The 12200-nt window shown below is 37.2% G+C and overlaps 1 protein-coding gene across 1 annotated transcript in view; it reads left to right on the top strand.

Moving 5' to 3' along the window:
• nAChRbeta1 (nicotinic acetylcholine receptor beta1) overlaps nt 1–12200 on the top strand; it is a 218237-nt gene that overhangs the window by 127551 nt on the left and 78486 nt on the right. The window lies entirely within an intron of this gene.

Below are 12200 nucleotides of genomic sequence, written 5' to 3' on the forward strand. Positions count from 1 at the left end.
GAGTTTAAAACAGCGTCAAAAAATTAAAAAATAAAAAAACGCTGCGCATTTTTAATTGTACGAAATCTGCATTTGGCAGATTCTCGTTTAGTAAGCAAAACCTTAAAAATTCTCCGTGGATGCATAAATTACCGATTGATTATTGCCTTTATTCAAGCAAAACATTGACCCAGCGAGCTGAATCCAATGAAACACGTTGTAAAATTCAGGAATTTAGGCGTATGTACACTCAACCGCGATAATCGCCTCGTGACAAAACTTTGATCATCCTACAAGCTCTCTTGAGAACTCTGGCATAGGAAAAAGGCAAAAAGAATGTTGCACAATCTCATGCCCCTGTTTCCAGTACACAATATTATGAGTTAAGGGATATGTCTAAGTCAAGCTCTTTAAATGCCTCAATCGTGTATGCGTATTAGAAGGCATGGAATTTGAGGTACATATTTTAAAAAATAAATTGAGTATGAAGTGCTACAAATTTTCCAAATGAACGGATGTGGGCCAGAAGATCCTGTTCCAGTAACCCCTAAATAGGATTCTGTTCCGAGGTGATTTGTACCACCGTTTTAAAAGTATTTCGCTTTGAAAGGATTTACGGCTGTTTTTAACACTTTTTTACTTTACCTTTCCCGGAAAATAAATAACTAATACAAATCTTTATAAAGTTGTCTTTCGGCTTCTTCCTTTATCCCTTCACTCCTATAGAATTCCCTTACCAGTTAATATAAGATGCAAAATTTAGAATCAATAATTTACGTCTTGTCCAAGGTTTTGATGATATCACCTGTTTCCTTTAGCTTGATAGTGCCATTAAGGAAATAACTTTTCAGTGTGAAAGACCAAATAGTTTATCTATCGCCTCTTCCAACTTTTAGAAAAGATTTTGATGTGCATCGCTGTGAGTTAGTTGCTTGCACAATTTCATTCGGCACATTTTAACTTAATTGATGGCTATATTATTGTCAAATTGATTTAAATTCGTATTAACTCTTAAATTTAGTTTGTATAGGACATTTTTGAGAAAAAAATGAAATTTCTGAGTAAAATCTCAATTTCATCAATCGCATTGGCAAAGTATCCTAAGTTAACGATGCTACTCTATCGTTTTTCATCCCCGACCTACTTATGAGATGGATTTCTATGTGGTGATTATCCCGAATTCAATTCTACTCAATCTTGCCGTCTGACAAAACTGCATGAACCGAATGCATTCAGCCAGCCAGGCCGGTATTTCAAAGCGATAGAGTGAAATGTGTGGTGGACATATTTCAGCAGAATATGCCACCCAAATCAGGAATGAACGATGAGAATGCAAATGGCCTCAAAAATACAAAGCACTTTGCAGTTAGACAGTATTTTCAGGTTATTTTCACTTGATATTTCTAACTAATATCCCAGTATGCGTACCCCTAATAGTGATTTTATGTGGTCTACAAGGTCTGTACCAAAAATAAGTAGAATAAATCTAGTAAAAATGTATTGCAGATCAAAGTACAAATATCTAAAATTCCTCATAAGAGCACACTTAAGTATCGACACACCAATGCCAGTGCCTCCGCCAGTTGTGGTATGCTTCCTGTAAGGCAGAATCAACAAGACCCTTGTTCAAGGGTGTCGTTGTGGCCCCTTTGACATAATCCAGTCGTCCAAAATGGTACTCAGAGGTACTTGGATCGTACTCAAAGGCTCATGTCTCGTCACCAGTAACCACCTATTCTAGCACTTTCGGGTCACTTTCACGGTGGTCCAAGAGGTCCAAGCTAAGGTTGTCATTCAAACAGTCTTCCGAAGGCACCTTGGGAACCATCTTGGCACACCTTTCTCGTGGCTAACTCTTCTGTAGGAACGCAATGCACTGTGTACGCACTAAATATTGCACTCTTCCGCTAACATTCTGACACTTGGGGGTTAATCAGAATTGAGCATTGGTCTCACTTTTTGCACGTTTTCATCACACTGTGTTGTTGATGGATGTCCAGGGAATTCCTGATCGTAAACCTCCACTCTACCCTCTCGAGACATCCTGTTCAAGCAGTAAATCATCACTTTTGACATTTCTCCATTTCCATAAGCATCCTTAACTATGGCCTTGGTCTCCAAGCCCAGTTGTCATAGTCTGATGCCCAATTTTATCGCATATCATTGATCCATGGAAAGTGGCATCGTGAATCTGTGACGTGACCGTCGAATAGGGGTCCAATCTAGCAGCAATCCGCACATAGTTAATGCCCACAGTGAACTAATGTGGATTGCGTTGCTTTCCTAATATCTCCCATTATCTTTAGCACCACAAATCACCCCACTTTAGCCATCTGCATTGGTGGCAAAAAATCATTCTACTTATTTCTGGGACAGACTCTGAAGTTAACACTAAGTTATAGGAAATCGCTAAGAGACGACAATCCCTGTCAAAAGGACGCTTATCGATATATTGTTTCTATCTTCTACATTAAGGGACGTATTTCGTCCATGATTCAAAATGAAGGCATGTAATTTAGCCTACCATGCCCTTATGACGATAGTATATCGGTGCACAGGTACCGATGGAAACCTCTTAGTAGGAGTTTGAATAGTTTGATAAAGTGACCATATTTGTTTAGGCATCTAAATCTATGTGATTGCGCTGTCAGTGGATAAAACACCAGAGAGGCATGTGACTTTTTAAAATTTTATGATCGGTGTTATCGACTTCAGAGTGATTTAAACAATACTAAGAGGTACCAGAACTACTTAGTTTGGTACGCACCCATTACAAATAAACACTCGAAGCTCTAAATTCGTCCCATTTGAGAGATGGTTGAGGCCGATACTTTGAGGAAATCCATTTGTAAAACGCGAAGAAAGAATCATCGGCTTTGCGTTTCCACTGGAAACGTAACTTCTTTGATTCTCTCTTTGTCTTTTATGAATTTGTCCCAGAAATCAGCAAGTAACATTGGTAAATTTTCTATACACAACTCACTAAAGAGAAGAAAACAGACGGAGGTGTTATTTTGATTCCAGTTGGAATCTTATTTAACAAATCGTCTCCCTGATTCAAAAATATAAATATCGAGGTCCCATTAAATACGAACGCTGTTAGTGAACTTATGAGTGAAGAGGCTAAATTATAACGGGAAACGTGCGCCTTACAGTGCTTTGGTAAAGCTTAATGTGCTACTCAAAAATCTCCAATGTTACGTGTGCCCTCACAAAATAGGCAATCCATTTTGCCGAAAAAACTTCAACACCTCACACCTTATAATTCTGCAAATACAAGATACGAGTGCATATATACCACATATATATGCGAGTATGTACGTATATATATATATATATATGTTATATATATATATGTTATATATATATATGTTATATATATATATATGTTATATATATATATATATATATATATATATATATATATATATATATATATATATATATATATATATATATATATATATATATGTTATATATATATATATATATATAACATATATATATATATATGTGTGTGTGTGTGTGTATATATATACGAGGTATATATATCCGGGTCGCGGTAGTCCAGAGGATAGAGTAGTAGTTGTAGTTTTTAGGGGAGGCGACCGACAACTGAGGTCATTTGCGCCATAGGGGATGGACAGGAAAGGATGAAGAGTGGAGAGAAACCCGGCGTCGGCATTAGCCTACTCTTTACGAAAGGCGCCAAGGGGTCCGCAGTTTAACGTCCCATCCGACGGACGGCGTACTCACCCAAGGTGCCATCCACAAAGCACCTCAAGTAGGGATCGAGATACCTTTGAAAAATATTCAACACCGACGGGATTTGAACCCGCGCCCTCTGGGTGGGAAGCTAGTACGTTAGCCCCCTCACCATCTCGATCTACCCCCAGAGGATAGAGTGTTGGACTACTGACCAGAGGGCCCGAGTTCAATTCCCGGGCAAGTCACTCTGGGCACCTGCAGCTCCACCAAAGCTATGTGATTTTTCGGGTACCAGGTCTTCCAGGGAGACCATAACCGGCACATGGAAAGGAACTGGTACCCCTACCCTGATGTGTGAATTTCACACGCCGTCGGGCTTAGTACGGGGTGAACTCTGCCATCACCTACCAAACCGACCTTCGGGTTGATTACTGTGCTTATGGTTTATATATATATATATATATATATATACCATGTATATGTATATATATATATATACCATGTATATGTATATATATATATACCATGTATATGTATATATATATATACACATACATACACATATATACGAGTGTATATACATACATATATATACGAGTGTATACTTGTATATATTTATTTATTTAAAATTGTGCCCGCTATCTGCTTAGTGCATTAGCACCCCTAGATATTCCTTTTAAGAAATAAATGTCACCTTAGTTTCTGCTTAGAGAGCTCATCGACTCCCACAAAATAAGTCCGTGTCCCTTACCAATTCACTCTTATTCGCCACCGTCATTCGGAAATTCTCCCTCTATCCAATTGTTTTCTTTTCTCTTTAGCTGCCTACTATTTTCTTCCTCCTCTCACTTTACCCTCTCTTAATCTCTAATCTCAACACCCCTTCTCCCTAACCAGACAACTTACCAGGATGGATGTTATTGCGCGGGGGGATTCTTAATTAGGTGTAATGCACTCGAAGGAATCTAGACCAATGTTTTTTGTATGCTAACCTTGGATCTAAGATGCAAACTAGGGGTAAGGCGATGTATAAAAAAATCACCTTACCTACGTTTCTGCAAGATGGTCATCCAACTGATGAAGATTTGCTAGCTTTCACGATTAAGGCGATTGTGCAACCCAATCGTGCCGCAGAACATCTAATTAAAGCTTTCAACCAAAAAAAACTTCCCATTCCAATTTATCGGGATTACTCCTTTCCCATCGACAAAAATTAATTCCAGCACGGCTCTCATTCAATTTGTAGCAAAAATGTAAAGAGGAATTGAACAAGCTAAACGACACTCCTTCGCAGGCTATCGAATGAAGATTGCCTGTTGCGGTTACAATTAGAGTCAGCTATTACTATTTGACACACTTTTCCCAAGCAATAATTTAAACTTTAGTTTAATTAGAAATATAGCTTAAATTGTACTTTAAAATATATTAAATTTTCATGGAATGCTACCAAGTACTGGAAAATAAAACTAGGGCGAAAAATGTTGATATTACATTGAAAATTAACCAGAAAAAGCTCTCTAATTGCTTAAGATTAAGATCTATTTCGAAGGAAACCCGTGCCTTGGTAAAGAGAAAAATGAATTGTGCTAAAAACACAGGCTAGCGTCACGAATTCATGAGTTTTCATCAGCGTTACATAGAAATTTTTATTATTTCTCAATTCAAAATAAGTTTTTTCTTACATTTCATATTTAACACCAGCCACCGCTTAGCGTCCTCAGACAGAACGACGGGAACCTCTCCGCGTGAATTCAAACAAACTATTAGCCATAGTAGCCATTTGCGGGTTGTGGAGTTTTAATTAGCAATAAATTTAAACGAAGGATTGAATCAAACCAAGTGAGTTGATATCCAAACCCTGCGCGATGATTTAGGAGGTATTATATATATATATATATATATATATATATATATATATATATATATATATATATATATATATATAAACCATAAACACAGTTATCAACCTGAAGGTCGGTTTGGTAGGTGATGGTAGAGTTCACCCAGTACTAAGCCCGACGGCATGTGAAATTCACACATCCTTTCCCTCTGCCGGTTATGGTTTCTCAGGAAGACCTGGTACCCCAAAAATCACATAGCATGGGTGGAGCTGCAGGTGCCCAGAGTGCCTTGCCCGGGAATCGAACCCGGGACCCCTCCGGTCAGTACAAGTCAAACACTCTAACCCCTGGACTACCGCGACCCACAATATATATATATATATATATATATATATATATATATATATATATATATATTTATTTATTTATTTATTTATTTATTTATTTATATTATCATTACATATTAACAAATGCCATCTAGGAGTTTTACCTCATTAGTGTAAAAAAATATTCACCCCAGCGTTTCTTATTTTATTTTGTAAGTAACGACCATTTTCTAAAATGTTAATGTTATTTTTTTGGGAAATAGGTTCAAAATAATTTGCGGCATAAACATTTCATTTTATTTTCATTTGAAAGCCAACTTGGTTTGCCTGCAATTGTTTGCGGCCTGCGCGTGAAAACTAGATTGTTGTGTAATTAGGTATACTATAAGTGTGACTGCAACATAGCGAACATAGCATGGGGAAAAATTTACCGGCCATGAGGGCTAAGCGTTTGGTTGAGCTCTTGACCTAAGGGCTCGGTTTTAAGTCTAGAGTTTCCTTCGAGCATAATAATTTACTGGGTACAGATAATACTGGAGAATCGGCGTTTGCCCACATAAAAGGGCTCGGCTCTGCGCCACCTATCTAAGATGTGCACCGCAAGGCTCACCTTGTGAGTTCTCCCCATCCCCATCGTACCTAACCTCACGTACAAGACTTGGTTTTATGTGCATGTACAAGAGGGCGCCGGAAATCTCAGACCACAGGTTTACGGGAATCAACGGTTAAGATTTCCGGCCATAGAAATTCCCATTGCCTCGCCGCATCAGTTACACACTTCAGATGCACCGCAACGTGTGCAGCCAAGAGGTGTTTCGGCAAAGTGGGTCAAAGACGTTGTCGAATTAAAACGGTTTCTCTGCAATATTAAAATGTTGCTGATCCATAGAATTTTAAAAGGTCATGTAATCTATTTTATTTATGAGATAAAATTGTCCTATAGATCTCAAGAATCCTGGTTTAAAACATGACTGAATCAAATTAACCAGTAATGATCCAGGGTTAGCTTTCGGTTTTCCTAGAGGACTGTGTTTATTCCGAAAGCCATTGAGGTAATAGAAAAAAATAAATGACCTTTTAAATCATTAATTTTATAGCAACCCTTTATTATTATTATTTGACCCTAAGAAATACCCTCGACCCAATCAAAATCTACCAAATTTGTTTTGGTTTATTTACTTATATTGTGTATATATATATATATATATATATATATATATATATATATATATATATATATATATACATACATATACATATATATATATATATATATATATATATATATATATATATATATATATATATATGTGTGTGTGTGTGTGTGTGTGTGTGTATATATATATATGTATATATGTGTATGTATATATGTATATACGTATATATGTATATACGTATATACATAAATATGTATATACGTATGTATATTATATTATACATATAAAACGATTTTATGGCTTTTATCTGACGTTCTTCAACGGCAGTGATTATTTTTTTCCCCAGATACTGCAAAACTCGGTCACTTTGGATAAAGATGAAAGATGAGAGAAGTGAGAAACGAGTACAGGAAAACTAGGAGTGGCACCAATTGAAATGAATGGGTGCAATATATTAGCTCGACAGAAATATGTTAATAATTATATGGCTATGGTAAGAATGAACGACAGTCAGAATCACCAAGTAGATAAAAGCACTGGAGAAGGTGAGATAATGTTGCGAAAAAAATAGGTAAATGCGGACTCTTATTAGTTCAAAAGAGAAAAGAATGGCCTGAGGAGGGAAATAAGGAAATAGAGAAGGCCTCTCGCTGATACGATGTCACTGAAGCGAAAGATTCTTGCAGGGATAAGAAGGGGTACGGGAAAACAGTGTGCGTTGATTGGTCCCATATCTTTTCATGTTCCATGATACATTTATCATTGGGATAGCATATTTATTAATTTCACTTTGCAAACGCTGGTTATGTTGGAACTTCCAACCGAGATAGTTCATTACGTACTCTGATATTAATTCGTAATACGTATAGACTACGTCGCTCCCATCCATCGATTATAAGGGTTCATGAATCCTTTTGTACTTCTTTCGTCAAAGCCATCGGTTAATAATATGAATCATTATTATGAAAACTCATGGTCCTCTTTTTGTGGTTAACCTTTGCCATTAACGATTGGTAAGTGCATCCAATGACCCAACCTTGATTAAAAAACTTCTTGTTCGTTGAGGCATAAATGGGTCAGTAAACCAAGCTTGAACTCAGAGGAAGAAGATGAAAATTTAATGGCAAGGAAGCCTCGAAAATGGGAGAGTCGACCAGAAAAGGTTTAAGGGTGGATGAAGCTGTCTAGAGCGAGTTTGAGCTGAGCGTATGTATCACGAATAATGCAAACGGCCATTGGTGACCAGTGTAAGTCGCGGGGATGAAAAGAAACACTAGGCTCCGAAGGAGAGACTCAGCATCATTTAATAATAAGAGATTTTCAGGTTTCACACCCTAAGTTCAATCTGTTTGCTCAGTGTCAAATACATTTCACTCAATAGAGTATCAAAATTGCCATAACTCTCGACTCTGCGTAGTCTTTAATAGAAATAATTAAAAATACCTCGGCCTTCAGCAGTTTAATGTGCTCAATCAAGTTCTTATTTCTAGTTTTATCAAGATGTTACGCCTCACACAGCAATTAATATCAATAGAGTAAAAAGGGAAATATTATCTGTTAAAACAAAAGAAATTAGTGCATTATATGTTCGATGAAAATAGCAAATTAGCATAGATCAAGTTTTATTCAAAATATAATTCATAATTCAACTCTCAATCTTGAATTTAAAAATTAATTTCACCACATACACTGGAATAATTTCAAAAATTATTCCAGTGTTGTGTATTTTTTAAATGTTACTATTGTACCGTGATGAAAAAGATGTTAAATGAAGGAAATGTTAAATGAACGAAGGCATCGAACACAGTGCTTTCCTTATGATAGCTGATAATTTTCATGTAGTTCTCTTTCAGAATGTCTCAAATTTCCTTTTGGTAAAACCTTTTGGTGAACCGATAACTATGAAAATATTACACGTTAACTGTTACTTATTGGAAAGAGAATGTTTTCTCTTATCTAACAAATACACACTATCCGAGCCAGGGTGAAAATCAAACAACTGTGTGATAAATTAATAAATATAGAGCTCAATTGTCCACTGCTAATTAGATACTGATAAGCATGTGTAGGCACATGAATATTCCAAGAAACTGTACAAATAATCCGCATTATTTTATTCCAGTATCACGCATCTGTGAGAGAGAAAAATTAAAAATATAATTGACAAATCGACTGCTAATGTTAATATCAAAAACTTCTCTGGCAGCCAAAATGAATATCAATGTGGAACTGTAAAGTAGAGTAACAAAATTTTCAAAATACTCAAATGTAAATTGCGCATTTATTATTTAATATTCTATATCTTTGACGGTGACTGCATTATATCATGGTATCAGAGGGAAGAAGATTCACCTGAAATTATCATTCCTTTAATTTTGAAAGGAAACCACTGAGGAGATAAGTATTTATAATAGCGTATTCAAATATGATGAAAACTTAACAAACTTTTTCTTTAATATTCACATGCTTCCGTGGTGATCTGTTGGAGTTTATGGGATAACAGCAACACGATTAAGTTAACTTCCGACGCCGTTCTTACCAACTTTCTTATTCCTCTGACAAATCCACTATTACTGTCGTTCACTGAGACCTATGAAATGGTGTCTCATTTAAATAAAAATTACAATTTCATTCATCCGTTGACCAATAAGTTGAGAATATTTGCTCGGTCGGGATATGTGGGTGACATGGGAGTGGGGAAAATCACTTGAGGAAGGGTGGAGAGAATCTCGGTAGCAAAATTATCCTTCTTCAAACAAACGGCGCTAGAGTGACAGCTTACGGTGACAAACTCTTGTACTGTACTTCATCAGTGACTTTCCTGTCGGTACTTCCCCGTACACAAATATCTGCCGCTTACCTTTTTTCATATTGACTGCATACGTATATTTTTCCCGGTAATTCGATACCAATATGTATTGTACACACAATTAGGATAAGTGTTTCAATGAGTTTTACTTTAAAGTAAATTGCTGAGCGTTTCTAATTTCGTGATTTTTTGTTTGAATGCCGTACTCGAGAACATTACCAGGTTTTCTATTGTTTCTGAATTTTTAACGTTATCACCCATTTTCGTTAAATTTAATTTTTCCATGTTTTCTTAACAAATTTATCAGCCTATGAATATGTAGAAGCACTTTTCTTCAATGAATCTTACAGTAAAAGATTGCTCAAAAACGAGTGGTTGTTACTTGAAAATAGTATATTATATCGCTATGATATCTCTCTCAACCCCGAAACGATTGTCCGTATCGGCGATACAAGGTTTGTATAAAATGTATCGGTAACAATATTTTCCTGACGTTGCCTGAAGTACTGAATTTAGACCGTCAGTTAAATGTGCGCATCGTCGCAGATAGTACTGGCATTGATAAGATGACAGTGCACACTCGATTATATCACTGAAAATGTGGCGATGCGAAAGATCTGCGCTAAACTCGTGCCGAAGGTCTTGAGGGACGACTAAGAGCAGTGCTAAGTGTCTGCTCGCTAAGACCTTCTGCAACGACATCGCGACGATTCCCCAAACCCCTTTATAGTCCCAACTTGTCACCGGCAGACTATTATTCTGATTCCCAAAAGTGAAATCCTCTCCCTCAAAGGACACCACCATAGGACCCTAAGTGCCGTCTAATAAGCTTGCACGCGTACCCTGAAGGACTCTCCGGAATCCGTCCACCAGGGAGCTTTTGAGTCGCGGGAAAGTCACTGGCAAAAGTGTGTTGACGCTCGATAAATAAACTTTGAAGAATTTTGAGCCATTGTAGCGATATCGGAAGTAAACCTATTGATACTTTTGATAAAAACCATGTATATATACATATATATATACATATATATGTGTGTGTGTGTGTGTATATATATATACACACACACACATATATACGAGGGTTATCCGGAAAGTAGTACCCGTTCGTGCCGCATGAAGTGCTGACGACGCGAGTAGCCGCTGGACGAGGTCAGATAGCTTCAGTGGCTTGTCTGCCTTCTCTGAGCCAAGTTGCGTGACGCTAGCATTGCCTGTGTTGTTTCTGTGATTGTTTACAATGTTTAAAAAAATTGAGAACGCCGCCAGTTGTGAAGTGAGGGCAGTGATTAAATTCCTCAATGCAAGAAACGTTCGCCCATGTGATATTCATCGCCAATTAAAGGAGGTGTATGGAGACAATGTAATGGACGAGTCGTCTGTTCGGCGGTGGTGTCGCAACTTCAACATGGGGAGGGGGAACACACACGACGATGAGCGTTCGGGGAGACCGTCTGTCATTACAGACCAACTGGTGAGCTCAGTTGACGAATTCGTGAGGAACGATCGGCGCGTCACAATTGATGACATCTGTGAGCATTTTCCCAATGTTTCTCGAACAATTGTTCATGAAATTGTTAGACACCATCTGCATTATGCAAAAATTTGTGCAAGATGGGTCCCTCGCGTATCTCAATGAGCTGGCGGCGAAGGACTATGCAGCAGGAATACAGAAACTTGTCACACGTTATGACAAATGCCTTAATTTGCTTGGAGATTATGTTGAGAAGTAGTTTAAAGTATCCTCTTTCAAATAAAATTTTTTATGTTTGTTAATATTTACTTTTGTGTCTTTATTTCACGAACGGGTACTACTTTCCGGATGACCCTCGTATATATATATATTTATATATGGTGAATCAACTTCAGAAGGCATAGTTTGCTGGGGAAGGAAGAGTTATGTATAACGTTTCCCATGATTTTGAGAATCGGAATAGACATGACCTTAGCGAATACCGACCAATCACAGTAATAACACCATCCAGCCCCATGGGACACCAATGTGAGCAACGCTATTGCTTTTAGCGGCCACCATGGTTTTTCAGAAAGAGATCATGTGAGGAACAGTTGGACTTAAATGTTGACTGGTGTTTTAAAATCACAGGTAGGAACATAGAAGTAATAGATGCCATGTATTTGGATTCCATGTAGGTTTTTCATAAAATGACAGCAGTTAATTTCATATATAAAGTGAAAGGGAGTTGAATGAACGATAAAATTATTATAGAATTCACGAATTCCTCGCCGTCCGCAAACAAAGGACTAAAGTGGATGAATAGAGCTTCGATTGTGAGTAATTATTTTATGTTGTCCTCCGGGGAAGCAAGGTGGGACCTTTTCGTCTTCGTAAGCGATATCAATGCAAGAACAAAATCAACAAGGA

Source organism: Hetaerina americana, unplaced genomic scaffold (assembly GCF_022747635.1).
Source record: "Hetaerina americana unplaced genomic scaffold, ioHetAmer1.1.p SCAF_1, whole genome shotgun sequence".
NCBI lineage: Eukaryota > Metazoa > Arthropoda > Insecta > Odonata > Calopterygidae > Hetaerina > Hetaerina americana.